The following is a 15,430-nucleotide window of genomic DNA, read 5'->3' as shown; positions in this document are numbered from 1 at the left end:
CGGAGTAGAATACTTGAGAAATGGTACACATGCACACACAGATGTTTTCTCACAAAACTTGATGAATTAGTATTCAATATTCTTCTGTGCCGGTTTACAAGATGGAACTACACAGGTGATAGCTAGTATCATTAATAATTTATGCTTCTCTTACCTTGTCATGTTTATTTACAATACTTATTAAGTTGGTTGTTGGAGCTTATTCAGTTAGGAGAATATCGAGGTAGCTGCTTGGCGTCCGCAGACCTTGACTCTCCTCCTTTATCTCTTAGTTTTAATTATGTTGTTCGACCTTCGTAGATAGTGCTTCAGTTGTCTGACCATGTTATTGTATAGATGCTCATGTACTCAGTGACACCCGAATTTTGGGAAATTCTGTTTTGAGTTGCGGTGTTTTCATTCATTATTTATGAGATTTTTCTTTCAAGCTATATTGCAATGTTTTTCCAAATTTAAAAAGATGCGTGGGTTTATTGTGAATGTCGACTTGCCTAGTATTGTGATAGGTGCCATCACGACATGTGAGATTTTGGGTCGCGACATTTTAATGATATGTTTTGGTCATAGGAGTATTTGTATAGTTGTTGGTTAACAAGTTTTGAACCCGGTACCAACCCAATTGAATGATCACTATCCTTGTTTTGGGGGAGTTCCTTGGGCTCTTGAAAAGTGTCAAAAACTGTTCTAACACGTTCTTTATTTGCTTTGGAGGCCCATCACCTATCATCTTAGTCTCAGCCATAGTCAATTGGTCTACCACTATGAACTGGTCCAGTTTAAGCAGCTTCTAGATTGTTTTCACATCGCACAACTCACCCGGGCTGGAAACATCATTCTCCACTACTGTCGCCTGAAGTAAATCTTGAAGTCCAAGTTCTAATGTATGGCCCCCTTAACTACTTAATTTTATGGAATTTTGATTGATGTAGATGATTTGGATGGCAATGATGAACTAGTTATACTAGTAGCCCATCTTGAAGCACAAGCGGGACCAAACCATTTAAACTTTTTTTCGTCACCTAAAATCTAGAACCAGCCCCACCACCCTATGAACCACATGTGGAAGTGCAACTTCCAATGGCGGGACCCCTCAACGCTGCTTTATTTGATGGTATAACGATCAATGTAGATGACTTAGGTGGCAATGAAGAACCACTTCTACCAATTGCCAATCTTGAAGAATATGTGGGACAAAAGATTTTGGCTGGCGATGATGAACCACCACAAGGGGAAAATGCGGCACATGCAGGTTTGGGAGAAAATAGATGTGTGCACCTAATTGTGAATTTTGACTGTTTATTTCAATGATCAATATGAATCCTTTGGTATAGGATCTAAGACATTTGGGAGACAAAAATCGGTTGGGTGGCTTAATGGTTATCAAGATAATCAACAAAAGAGACAATGTTTGGAAAATCGAATACATGAGGCTAATATCATCACATCAGATACACTGGGAGGATGTGAAGATATGATTAGGCAAAGAAATGAAACCATACAGTATTCCATTACCAAAACTCAAGAAAGACAGCATCGGTATCAACTCTCTGTTGGCCACCCTCACCTTCATATTTCTCTCTAAGGGTCTATCCGAATTTTTAATTGTTTGACCACGTTTGTATGCATGAAACTATATATTGACCCGCTATTAATTAACGCTATCATCGGTGATTTCTTGACCCATCCTATAACCTTAATTATTTTTGGGGTCTGGCCAATGCCCAATAAAGCACATAAGGAGACTTCTGCTTGTTCCACTTCTCCCTACTCAATAGCTTGTTCTCCTTCCTCCACCCCATCGTCACCAATTTTATCACATCCTTCCATGGCATTCAATGTTTTTAGCTTGCATTGATACCAAGGATGGTACTTTATTAGCACAAATTTATTACTTTTTAGAGTCTCAAGGCTTGGTTTTTGGGCCGCAACTTTTATTGGAAATGTTTGGCTTTTGATGACTTTATTTTTCTACACTAGCACAGGCCCTACGCCAATGCCACTTATATCCACCTCCACTTTGAAAGGAACTGAAAAATCAGGAAGAGCTAAAATAGGGGGCTCTCACCATAGCATTTTCCAATTTATTAAAAACTACGGTTACATGATCATTCTAATTGAACCCTCATTTCTTAAGAAAATTTGTTAACGGTTTACTAATTATTGCAAACCAATTAATGAACCACCAATAATACTCTGTAAGACCAAGGAAGCCTCATAACTCCCTAACTGTAGAAGGATAAGGCCAAATAACTATTGCTTCCATTTTTGATGAATCTATGCTAACGCCATCTCTAGAGATAACATAGCCTAGGTATTCTACTTGGGCCTCAGTAAAACTGCACTTGGACATCTTGGCAAATAATTTATTCACCCTCAAAGTTTAAAATACAACTTCTAAATATTGAAGATGTTCCTCCAAATTAATGTTGTAAATCAAAATATTATCGAAAAAAGGACAAACCTCCTTACGTATGGGCCAAATACGTCAGGCATCAATGATTGAAATAAGGCTGGTGCGCCGGTGAGCCCAAAGTGCATCACTTTGAATTCCTAAAGTCCATGATGTGTGCAAAAAGAAATTTGGAATTCATCTCCATGTCGCATTCTTATTTGATGATATCCGGATATCAAATCTAACTTTGGGAAAAAACTAGCCCCTTTTCGTTCATCCAATAGATCTTCCACTACCGGATTATGTATTTATTTTTTATTGTAATGTCATTAAACCTATGATAGTCCACATGAAACCTCCAAGTTGAATCCTTCTTCTTTACCAAAATTAGTGGTTGAAATGATTCTGGTCTCCAATATTTCCTTGACCATCTCCTTAATGATATTTTTTGGTCATAGGAGTATTTGTATAGGCGTTGGTTAACATGTTTTGAACCTGGTACTAACTCAATTAAATGATCACAATGCTTGTTTTGGGGGGAGTTCCTTGGTGATAGCATCAAGGACAAGGATAGAGTTTTGGAAGCTCCAAGAAGGCCATTTACAAGATCTCAAGTTAAAGAGTTGCAGACTAAGGTTGCTGGACTTCAATGGCAAATAAAGAAGGTTTTAATTGTAGAGGACAAGCTCAAGCCCAAAGGAGATGAATTGTACAAGTTTTATAATTATTTGGTGGCCCAAATTGAAGTCTAAGAGGAGGAAGATTAAGTTCCGAACTCGGCCCTTAAAATCTAGCAAATGGGCACCCAGAAGAGCTCAAAATGAGCTTAAAAGAAGTCCAAAAGGGGGTGTTTGAAAAGGAGCCCAATTGGAGTCCAAACCAATGGCCCAAACTAGTAGTTTTAAGGTCCAAAACTGCCCCAAAGGGATTTAGTCGCCCACCCTACCTAATTTTAATGACTTTTCTTATTCATTATCAACCACCCTACCTAATGTTAATGACTTTTTATGCCTTAGCAGCCACCCTACCTAATTTTAAGGACTTTTACTCCTATAAATAAGGATTTCTTCTCATTCATTGAGGACTTCATTATTGATTAAGAATATTATACTTTGAGAGTTCTTTTGAACCTTTGTTACTTATGCTTTGAGATTTATCTTTCAAACTTTACTAGTTCATAGTTCAAGGTATGATTACTTTATGGTATTCTTAAAAGGCGATTAATACGAGTTATTAATTGCTGTCTCAAGTTACTCGTAAAGCGGTCAATATCCGAATCTATTATTTTAATTTAATTTTAAGTAAAGGCGTTTGATTTCGTCAATAAATCAAAATGTTGTTGCTTGGATCTTGTCAAGGCTATAGAACTTGCGTTCTTGGAAGGTCTTGGAATTCTTTCCTTGAATTGTTTCATATCCTTTATTTTCTGCACTTTAATTCTAATTGTTCAATTCCTTATTGTTATTGCTTCCGTATTTAGTTCTCAACTTCTTACTCTAATTTGGATTCCCGACCTTGTTGTTATTAAGTGGTATCAGAGCGTTTCTATCAAGATTTCGTTCTTGATAATTCTGGGCATTTGTTGAATACTAAGAGCAAAAAAATCAGTTTAAAAAAAAAAGAATTGCTTGCTCTCCAGGAACTTTCTTTTGTATCTAATTTATTTCCAAAAATTATCAAAGGAAACAAGAAGACGGAATCTCAGATTTCAAAGATAAGAAAAAAAATTCAAATTTTCATACTCTTTCTAATCTAAATATATAATCCTTTCCTTTTTGTTCGTGTCTTGTTTCAACTGACTAGGATTTGGTTCTTCTTTCATTTATTCTCTAAAAATCTATATTTTACTACTAAGAACTTTATATGAGTTGGGTTTAATTATAAATCTACAAAGTATTTTGTTCAAAGGTTATTTCGAGAGGAAAAAATACAAAGTGTGTGTGAGAACAATTGAGAGAAAAGTCAATCTGTTTGATACAGTTTAATTATTTAAGATGTCACGTACAGGTAGTGATGATGAACGAAGGGTTCTTCAAGAAGCCAAAATCAAAGGAAGAAATGATTTTACCTTGCAAGCTATGCATCAACAATTTGAAAGGTGGAATTTGCAACTCCAAGAGATGAGGGACACCATTGCCGAGCAAAATGATACAATAGCTGAACTTAGAAGGAAAAATAATGTTAGGCCCCAAATTAGGAGAAATGTACCCATTGCTCCCATTGTAAATCAAGAAAACCCTATAGATAATTTTAATGATATTGATTTTTATAGGGTGGGAAGAGATAGAAGGGGACAAAGAGGTAGAGTAGAAGATGATAATATAAGTAGTATAAAGATGAAGATGCCATCTTTCAAGGGAACAAGGGATCCAGACTTGTACCTTGATTGGGAGAGAAAGGTTGAAGCCATCTTTGACTGTCACAACTACTCTGCGGGTAAGAAGGTTAAACTTGTTGTTGTTGAGTTTTCTGACTATGCTGCTATTTGGTAGAAAAAGCTTACTAGGGACAGATTGCAAGAAGGAAAAGCACCAATTTCTACTTGGGCTGAGATGAAGAGGGTGATGAGAAAGAGATGCGTACCATCACACTTTCAAAGAGAGCTACAACAACGTCTTCAAACATTGAAGCAAGAGTTCATGTCTGTGGATGAGTATTTTAAGGCTATGGATATGGCTATGATGCAAGTTAATTGTATGGAGGAATAAGAGACTACAATGGCTAGGTTTTTAAATGGTTTAAATAAAGAAATAGCTGATGTAGTAGAATTACAACAATATGTAACAATATATGAGTTAGTTGATATGTCTGTAAAGGTAGAAAATCCAAATAAAAGAAAGCAAACTAGCTCGTGGAAAGGTCAGTCAAACACCATCTCCAAGAAGCCATGGCTGAATCAAGAGATAAAAAGTTCTTATAGACCTCAAGAAGACAAGGATAAAGGTAAATTTGAGAACAAAGAGGGATGTAAAACCTTTAACCCTAAACCTTTTACACCTTCTAGTTCTATTCAATGTCATAAATGTAAAGGAAGGGGAATATGATGCGTGAATGTCCTAGTAGAAGAATCATCATTTTTAGAGAAGATGGAGGATATGAGAGTGAAAAAAGTGAGGAAGAAGAAGAGGGAGATGTGAGTGATGAAGATGATATAGAACAACCTAATGATGGAATGATTGGGGTAGTTAGAAGGATTATGACTATCAATTTAGGAAGCAATAGTGAAGAACAAAGGAAGAATATATTCCATACTAGGTGTGGGATAAAGGGGAAAACTTATTCTATGATCATTGATAGTGGTAGTTGTGCTAATGTGGTGAGTTCGTACTTTGTGGAAAAGCTGGAACTTGGATGCATGAAACACCCTACTCCCTATAGGCTCCAATGGTTAAATTATAGTGGTGAACTAAAGGTAAACAAACAATGCATGATTTCATTCAATGTTGGTAGATATGCGAATGGTATTCTTTGTGACATAATCCCCATGCAAACTTGCCATATCTTATTGGGTCATCCTTGGCAATATGATAGAAATGTTTTTCATGATAGAAGGAAGAATAGATATTCTCTTGAGCTAAATGGCAGGCAATTTACTCTTGCACCTTTATCTCCTTCTCAAGTGTTTGAAGATCAAAAGGGATTAAGGGAAACAATGGGAAAACCAAGGGGAGGGATAAAAAGTAAGCTTGAGGAAAGAGAAAACAAAGGAGGTCAAGAGTTAGAAAAAAAAAAGATGGCCGAGAGAAAGAGAGAGAGGGCAGCAATTTGAGAGAAGAGATAAAAAGGGGTTTGAATGAAAACATAGAAAGTCTTGATGAGAGGAAAGAGGCTAAGGAAAGGAAAAAAGGGAGTTTCTATATAAAAGCCAAAGAGTGTTTAAATGCAAGAAGAGGGGGGTTGCCCGTAATACTACTTACTTATAAAAGAAGCTTTGATTAATTCTGAGTTACTAACTTCTTCTTTGCCAAGTAGTATTTCTTCTCTTTTATAGGATTTTGAAGATGTCTTTCCTGAAGATATTCCTAATGGATTTCCACCTTTGCGTGGAATTGAGCATCAAATTGATTTTGTGCCTGGATCACAAATTCCAAATAGACTTGCTTATAGGAGTAATCCAGAAGAGACAAAAGAGCTTCAAAGGAAAGTTGAGGAGTTGCTTAAGAAAGTCTTTGTGAGAGAGAGTATGAGCCCTTGCTCTGTTCCCGTCCTATTGGTACCCAAAAAGGATAGAACTTGGAAGATGTGTGTGGATTGTAGAGCAATCAACAAGATAACGTTAAAGTATCGCCATCCTATTCCTCGTCTTGATGACATGTTGGATCAATTACATGGATCCAATTTTTTTCTAAAATTGATCTAAAAAGTGGTTACCATCAGATTCGAATGAATCCTGGAGATGAATGGGAAACTACTTTTAAGACCAAATATGGGCTTTATGAGTGGTTAGTTATGCCTTTTGGCTTGACTAATGCACCTAGCACTTTCATGAGATTAATGAAACATATCTTTAAGGATTTTCATGGAAAATTTATTGTGGTGTACTTCGATGATATCTTGATCTTTTCTAACACTTTAGAAGAGCATGTAGAACACCTAAAATAAGTTTTTGAAGTTCTTAGAAAGCAACGTTTATTTGCTAATCTTAAAAAATGTACTTTTTGTGTGGATCGTGTGATTTTCTTGGGTTTTGTGGTTAGTTCTAAAGTAATTGACGTTGATGAAGAGAAAATCAAAGTAATAAAAGAATGGCCTAAACCTAAGAGTGTAACTGAAGTTAGGAGTTTTCATGGACTTGTTAGTTTTTATAAGAGGCTTGTGAGAGACTTTAGCACCATTGCTTCTCCTTTAACTGAAGTTATTAAAAAGGATAAGATTTTTGCATGGGGAAAAGAACAAGATGACGCTTTTAACTTGTTGAAAGAAAAGTTATGTTCTGCTCCATTGTTATAATTGCCTAATTTTTCTAATTCTTTTGAAATTGAATGTGATGCTTCTGGCAAAGCAATATGTGATGTTTTGATGCAAAATTCTAAACTTATTGCCTACTTTAGTGAGAAGTTGAGTGTAGCCACATTGAACTTTTCCACTTATGACAAAGAGCTATATGCTTTGGTAAGGGCTTTAGCCACATGGCAACATTACTTGTGGCCAAGAGAGTTTGTCATTAAAACTGACCATGAGTCCTTGAAATACTTGAAGAGTCAAGGTAAGCTTAGTAGGAGGCATGCTAAGTGGGTTGAATTCAGTGAAACATTTCCTAATGTAATTTCTTACAAACAAGGAAAAGAGAATGTTGTTGCGGATACACTTTCAAGAAGGTATGTCTTAGTTTCTACTCTGACTTCTAAATTGATGGGTTTTGATCAAATCAAGGGACTTTATGCTAATGATGTTGATTTTGGCAAGATTTTTGCATATTGTATGTTGGGCCATTTTGAGAGGTTTAATCTCCAAGATGTGTTTCTCTTTAAGAAAGTTGTGTATCCATAATTGCTCTTTACGTGAAGTATTTGTAAGGAAAGCACAATGTGGAGAGCTTATAGGTCATCTAGAGTTTTAAACCTTAATTCTATGTTTCAAAGCCTCCAATAGTTTCCTTAAGCCTTCCTTGATTTGCGTGTGCAGTCCGGGTGTTTTGCCTTAAAATCCAGAAGGCTTTTATGTTAAAAATACAAAATTTTATCTTAAAATCCATTTGAGTTGACATCGGTCAACATTTTCTGAAAACGGACCCGGATCCATATTTTAACAGTCCCTGTGGGTCTGTATCGTGATTTAGGACCTGGGCGTATGCCCGGAATCGAATTCGGAGGTCCCTAGCTCGAGTTATTGCTTTTTGTCAAAATTTTGAAGTTTAAAGGCTTAATGACTTTAAAGAATTGACCAGTGTTTCACTTTGCTGATACCGGTTCTGTATTTTGGTTTCGGAACCGGCATAGGTCCATTACTATATATATGACTTGTCTGTCCAATTTCGTGAGAAGCGGAGTTGGTTTGACATGATTCGGACGTCCGGTTGTTAAAATAGAAGTTCTAAAGTTTTATTGAAAATTTCATTTGATTTGGTGTCTGATTCGTAGTTCTAGGCATTAAATTGGTGTTTTGATCATGCGGGCGAGTTCGTATGAGGTTTTTGGACTTGTGTGCATATTTGGTTTGGAGCCCCGAGGGCTTGGCTGAGTTTCAGATAGCCTACGGACCTTAGTTCTTTGAAAAATCTGGTTTTCTTAACTTCTGCTGGTTTCTGGTAATCCCTTCTTCGCGTTCGTGAAGGCACTCCCGCAAACGCGAAGAGTGAACTGGGCTGGGTGGGATTTTCTTCATCACGAACACGGTAGCAGGGTCATGAACGTGGAGCAATGGGGGCCTTACCCTTCGCGAATGCGACCACCTTCCCATGAATGCGTAGGCTTGTGACCTGGGAAGGGGGATCATTGTTTCTTCTACGCGAACGCGGGCATTGGCTTGCGAACGTGAAGGCCAGGGGGGAGCAGCCTTTGCGAACGCAAAGGCCATTTAGGCTGTTGCACTTGGCGAACGCGGTAGGCCCTTCGCGAACACGAAGAAGGCCTGACGCCCAAACCTTAAAACAGACCAAAAATGGGATTCTTTCATTTTTTTTCATAAACTTTCCATTAGAGCTCGGCCTAGAGGTGATTTTTAAGAGAAAACTCAACATCAATTCATAGGTTTGTACACTTTAACTCATTTTCTTCCATTTCTAACATCACCCATTAATTTCTAGCATTAATCTTTGTTCTTCCATGGTAGAAAACTTGGGATTTAGAAAATATTGAGGGTTTTTGCAAATTAGGGATTTAGACCTCAAATTGAGGTCGTATTCTGAAACTAATTACATAATTGGGCTCGGGGGTGAATGAAAAAATGGAATTTGTTCCGAACCTCAGGTTTTGACCAAGTGGTCCCGAGGTCGATTTTTGACTTTTTGGGGAAAAGTGTGGAAATTATAAATTTATGCATTGTAATTGATTCCTTTAGCAATATTTGATATTATTGAGTCAATTGTGGTTAGATACGAGTGGTTTGGAGACGGATTCTAGGGGAAAGACTCTGGTAGAGCTTTGAGTCGACTTGTGGAGCGATGTAAGTGTCGTGGTTAACCTCGACTTGAGAGATTAGGACTTGTTTGCCTATTTGCTACTTGTTTAAATGTTGGATACAACGTATATGTGAGGTTACGGGTACTTATGCGTTGTTATTGGGTTAAAGCATGCAGGTGAGACTTGTTTCTTGTAATTTATCTCTTTCTTTGATCATGATATCCATGCTTAGACTTGTTAATTGATAAATTGATCATTCTTTCCGTACTTTTGAACTATCTGTGATAATTGAGTATTGTTTCTGAAGTTGAGATTGGCATTGTGGAACTATTGTTTACAGAAGACTTGATATTGCTTACTCCATCTCCCTATCGTTATATGTTCATTGTTACATGGTAAGGGAGAGTGTTAAAGCATGAAGGGTGATATCGTGCCGTATTTGAAAGTTAAAGCACAAAGGGTGATATCGTGCCGTATCTATTAATTCATGATGAAATTGAGAGTAAAATCATGAAGGGTGATGTCGTGCCGTATTTATCATTTTATGGTGAGATTGAGATTAAAAGCACGAAGGGTGATGTTGTGTCGTTATTACTGTTTCATAGTGAGGCTGAGAGTAAAAGCACGAAGGGTGATGCCGTGCAGTTTTATTCATTATGCTTGTTCATTTTGTTGATTGAAGGTTTATTGATTGATTCTTATTATTATTCCCTGCTACATTTTTTTGGCTTGTACCCCTTTCGCATGTCCCCTCCCAGTTGAACTTGTTAATTCTTTATTTGTGGTTATTTTGTACATATATTTCTGTATGTATTGGTTTAATTACATAGGTGTCCTGTCATAGCCTTGTCACTACCTCGTCGAGGTTAGGCTCGACACTTACGGAGTACATTGGGTCAGATGTACTCATACTACACTCTGCACTTCTTGTGCATATTTTGGTACTGGTCCCAACTGTCCGTGAGGCGTACCAGCTCCGATTGGCATTTGGAGACTTGAATAGATCTGCTGGCGTCCGCAGACCTTGAAGTCCCCTTCCATTTTGCCTATTTACTGTTCTTTTCATTTGAGACAATTGTATTTATTTCAAACCATATTTTGTAGAATTTTTAGAAGCTCGTGAAAACGACCCCGTTGTCTAATGTGTAAACAACCCCGGAATAGAATTTTAATGATTCCAATAACTCAGTATGGTTATTTTGGACTTAGGAGCGTGTCCGAAAACTTAATTGAAAGTTCGTAGTTAAATTAGGCTTGAAATGGCTAAACTAGAAATTTAATTTTGGAAGTTTGACCGGGGAGTTGACTTTTTGATATCGGGGTTGGAATCCAATTCTGGAAATTGTAATAGGTCCATTATGTCATTTATGACTTATGTGCAAAATTTGAAGTCAATCGGACTTGATTTGATAGGTTTCGGCATCGAATGTAGAAGTTGAAATTCGATAGTTTCGACGTCGTTTCTTCAAGAATAAGTAGTATCACATTAAGCAAATGAGCTCTCAATTCCGTTTTTATTGAAGCATTATATCCGTATTGAAATTTCGGAGTCATAGTAAAAAGAATCGTCGAATTCGGACATCATATGAGAGAGTTATGCTCATTTCCGTATCGGGAAAGATTTCCAGTCGCCGCCAGCGCCCAGGGTAGCGTGGGGTGCTAGCCCTGGCGCTGGAAATTTTTGGAATTTTGGAAACTGCGCCACAGGCACTGCCCCACACTACATGTGGCACTACAAACAGCAGAGGCACTATAAACGGGGGTTTTCTGCCATTTTTAACATAAATAGAGTTGGGGGGCTTCGGTTTTGGCAATTTTCAGAGGCAAACATCATAAATTGGACTGGGGTAAGTAATCTTAACTTGATTTGGTCTGTTATTCATGAATCTAACAATATTTCCAGCACCTATTTCATGATTTGGGAGATTAGAATAGAAATTTTTCAAAAATTGATTTGAGGATTTGAAGGCCGAATCGGTGTCAGAATTTAGTAATTTTGTATGGTTGGACTCGCAGTTGGATGGGCGTTCATATTTTTTAACTTTTTTCGGGTTCCAGTACATGGGCCCCACTATTGATTTTTGAGTTAATTTCGAATTGTATTGTGAAATTTAGCATTTTCATACGGAATTGATTCCTATACCTCGTGTTGATTGTATCAAATTATTTTGACTAAGATTTGAGTCGTTCAGAGGCTGAATCGTGAGGAAAAGGGTTATTGGAATAAAGAATTGCTCGGATTGAGGCAAGTAACACTTCTAAACTTGATTCTGAGGGTATGAATCCCCGAATTGGTGTTATATAAATTGTTTGGAGGTGACACACATGATAGTTGAGGAGCGTGTGGACGTGCACCATTGAAATCGTGACTTGAATAAATTCTATGAAGTTGTAAAAATTAAAAAATTATGTTATTATCTTAACATTTTCCACTTGTTAAAGAAATGGAGTTGAGGCTCTTATTAAAGATCATGTTTAGGCTACGTGCCGATACTTTGGGACCCATGGGGTCGTGTTGCTGTTGAATTAATTGTTTTAAAAATATACATTTCACACTCAGTCATATTTATCCATTGTGAGGATATTTATGGGATTGAGCTGCGCGTCGCAGCAGGCCATATTGGATTTATGGACTTTATTATTATATGGATCAGGGTTGCCCGCCTGCAGCAGACCTTATAGGCTTTATTATTATATGGATCAGGGATGCCTGCCTGCAGCAGGCCTTATAGGATTTATTATTATACGGATCGGGACTGCCCGCTTGCAGTAGGCCATATCGACTTTATATCATGCTTGGGCTGAAGGAGCCCCTCCGGAGTCTGTACACACCCTCAGTGAACGTAGATGATTATATATTCGGGATGGACTTCCTAAGCCATAGACTTGCCTTACTTATTTATATTGTGATGAATTTCCATGTACATGGATCTTGTCTGTATCATTTGCATTTGGGGATGAATTTCCCAGGGCTGGATTGACCTTATACAGTACTGAGTGACTGACTGTCAGTCGATGTATGTATATATATATGGGATGGAATATCCCTGGGCTGGATTGGCCATAAACAGTACCGAGTGAATGAATGATTTGTGACCGGTAGTACATGAGGTCTTTCCATTGAGATGTCACAATACTACTCATATCATGCAGTATTGATCTATTTTTGCTTGTACTGAGTTTAATTGTTGAACATGAAAGCATGCCTACATTTCTGTACCATTATTTATGTATTGGACTATACCTGCGGAGCTCGTCACTACTTTCAGCCCAGAGGTTAGTCTTGTTACTTATTGAGTTGGTTGTACTCATACTACACTCTGCACCTCGTATGCAGATCAAGGTGCTTTTGGACACGTCGGCTGTTAGATCTCAGAGCGTTATCAGTTGGAGACTATCAAGGTAGCTTCCCGGAGTCCACTGACCTTGACTCTCTTTCTTTTAGTTATTGTACTGTTCTATACTATCAGACAATGTTTTATAAGTCAGACTTTGTATTCATATTAGATACTCATGTACTCAGGGACACGGGGTTTTTGGAGTTTTTATATTTGTATTTATGAGATTTATTCTGCTGAATTTAATTATTATGTTTGCAAATTTAAAGATATGGTGATTTATTGAGATTGTCGGCTTTCCTAGTATTGAGATATGCACTATCACGGCATGTGAGATTTTCGGTCATGGCAAGTTGGTATAAGAGCCTAGGTTACATAGGTCTCACGAGTCATGAGCAGGCTTAGTAGAGTCTTGCGGATCGATACGGAGACGTCTGTACTTATCTTCGAGAGGCTGCCAAACTCTTAGGAAAATTTCACTTTCTTGTATTCTATCGTGCGGAATTGATTCAGCTTGAAACATAACTCTTTGAATTCCTTCCACACATTCGTGTGTTCCTATGAGTGCTAGGTATCAGTTGTGCATCATTGGCTTGTGATTCTATGAACGAGGTTCGAGATGAGTATTATGTGTTTTGGTGATGGGCCAGTCTGGAGGACTTGAGGACAGGGTTAGAACTTGTGAGTTTGGACTCATGCAACCGGTAGTGTCCCTATGAGTGGAAAATTGTGGCTCGATGAGCAGTCGAATGGCTATATGATGAGCATGATGTGACTACGGGATGTGTTCGGATGGGTTAAATGTGACGAATAAAGTTTACTTGTGACTCAAGACTTTGCTATGGGGTATTTGATTTCTATCTTGATTTGACGTATAGTCTCGAGTCGTGAGTGTATTGAAGGATCTTTAACGTTGTTTAATTATGGAACAAATTAAATTCCCATGTCTTGTTAATGAGTTTGGACTCAGGAAAATTAAGTGATTGCGTAGTAATTGCGGCTGCGAAAGGGTATAACAAGATGCCAATTTGAGTCTAAGTAGGGGGTTATCTCTTGCAGAGTAAACTATGTAGGTGTGTTCCTTATAATGTTGAGCGGGAGAGTTTATTTTCTACCAACTGAGTGTATGTATGAGATTTGAATTTGAATCTGGGTGAGAAAGTTGACTTGACTATCAAGAGAATAAATGCGAGCTTAGCGGATGATTGAGATAATTTATGGTTTGTGTTACCAGAGCTCGTGAAGCACTTTCATTGAATTGACTGCGGGATTATGACAATAGTAGAGTATGGGTATGGTGAGTTAACATAAGTTTTATTAAATGGCTTTGAGCCAAGTGGGGGAGTCTGCTATCTACGATTTAATTGCACGATTATGTGTTGTATTGGTTTTTGCCCAAGGCATACTTGTGGATTAGTTATGACTTACAGAGGTTGAGATTGGGGATGGCTCGAGTAAGAAAATTCCTGAATACGGGCTACATTGCACTTTATGAAAAATATGAAAATCATGGAATGATTAAGTTGTTATTTTGAAGAATGTAGTGTGCACGAAGTATGAATTTGATTGGTGATGTTAAGGCAGGGTTGCTTCTTTGGGTGTTGGTGTGCTAAGGAGGCATGTGTCTTTAGTCCTGTTTGGGAGGTAAAATTTGGATTTGAGCAAAGTGGGTGACTCTCGAGAGGGTTCTAATGGATTCAAAATATATATGTGGCAACTAAAAATTTTTTGGATTCGTATATCGCTAGAATCGGTTATTTACATTGGATGGTATCGGGACTTGCGGAAATTTTGTATGTCTATGGATTCTACATTTCAGTATAAAAAGGAAAGAGAAATAATTTTAAAATTCACATAAGGTCCTTCAGAGTGGATGTCTCGGTTGTGGTACTTTGTGGTTCTTAAGAAGAATACAATGGCTTATGGGCCTTCGGTCGGTATTGTTTTATGTTAGGATGTCTTGTACTGAGATTTGGGTAAGGATTGTATTGTTCTGAAAAGGAGAAGTGTCAACTTGAGGGTAATTATAATTTTGGTGAGGCTCTACAAATTTTTTGGTGGAAATATTCTTGGGTTTGATGACCTGCGTGGCTTGGTCGAGTTAGAGGAAGTTAGTTCTGATAGCTTGATTAGGTGCAAATGGATTTCATAGTGTTACTTGATGGTTTCTACTGGATATTTTCTACCTGTGTGGGGAACGTGTTGTGTATTGTGATTTCCTCCTAGAAGGAAGTAAGAGAAAGGTTTCTAAATGACTGGGTATGTAATTTGCTAGTTACCCAGAGTTGGTAACGAGATTCTTGTGCTTGTCATATGATATCATGATAGATGTGGTGTGTTGTGCGGGATTAAGATTTTCATGTACAAGGTAGCAGTTCAGTCTTAAAAGGAAGATCACGAATTATGGACAGAATGGTCAATTTTAGATGTTTAGACAAATGTTATAACTACTCGGTAATCCTTGAGAAGGGTGCACGTTTCGGTAGGCGCATTGTGTTTTGACTTACGGATGTTCATTGGTATTGCAGTACTTACCTTGTTGATAGACTGTTGATATTTAAATTATTGTTATGTGACACGTAAGAATTATGAAAGTATTCCTCGTGGGATGATCGTGAATGAAAGACGTGTTAGTCATT

The 15,430-nt window shown here is 37.6% G+C and overlaps 1 pseudogene; it reads left to right on the top strand.

Moving 5' to 3' along the window:
• The first annotated feature begins 1,077 nt into the window (after positions 1-1,077).
• LOC142168237 (uncharacterized) lies at positions 1,078-7,882 on the top strand (annotated as a pseudogene).
• The last annotated feature ends 7,548 nt before the right edge of the window (positions 7,883-15,430 follow it).

The sequence above is a fragment of the Nicotiana tabacum genome, chromosome 13 (genome assembly GCF_000715075.1).
Source record: "Nicotiana tabacum cultivar K326 chromosome 13, ASM71507v2, whole genome shotgun sequence".
NCBI lineage: Eukaryota > Viridiplantae > Streptophyta > Magnoliopsida > Solanales > Solanaceae > Nicotiana > Nicotiana tabacum.
Note: the sequence above shows the minus strand (reverse complement) of the source record. Positions and strands in the feature narration are given on the sequence as shown.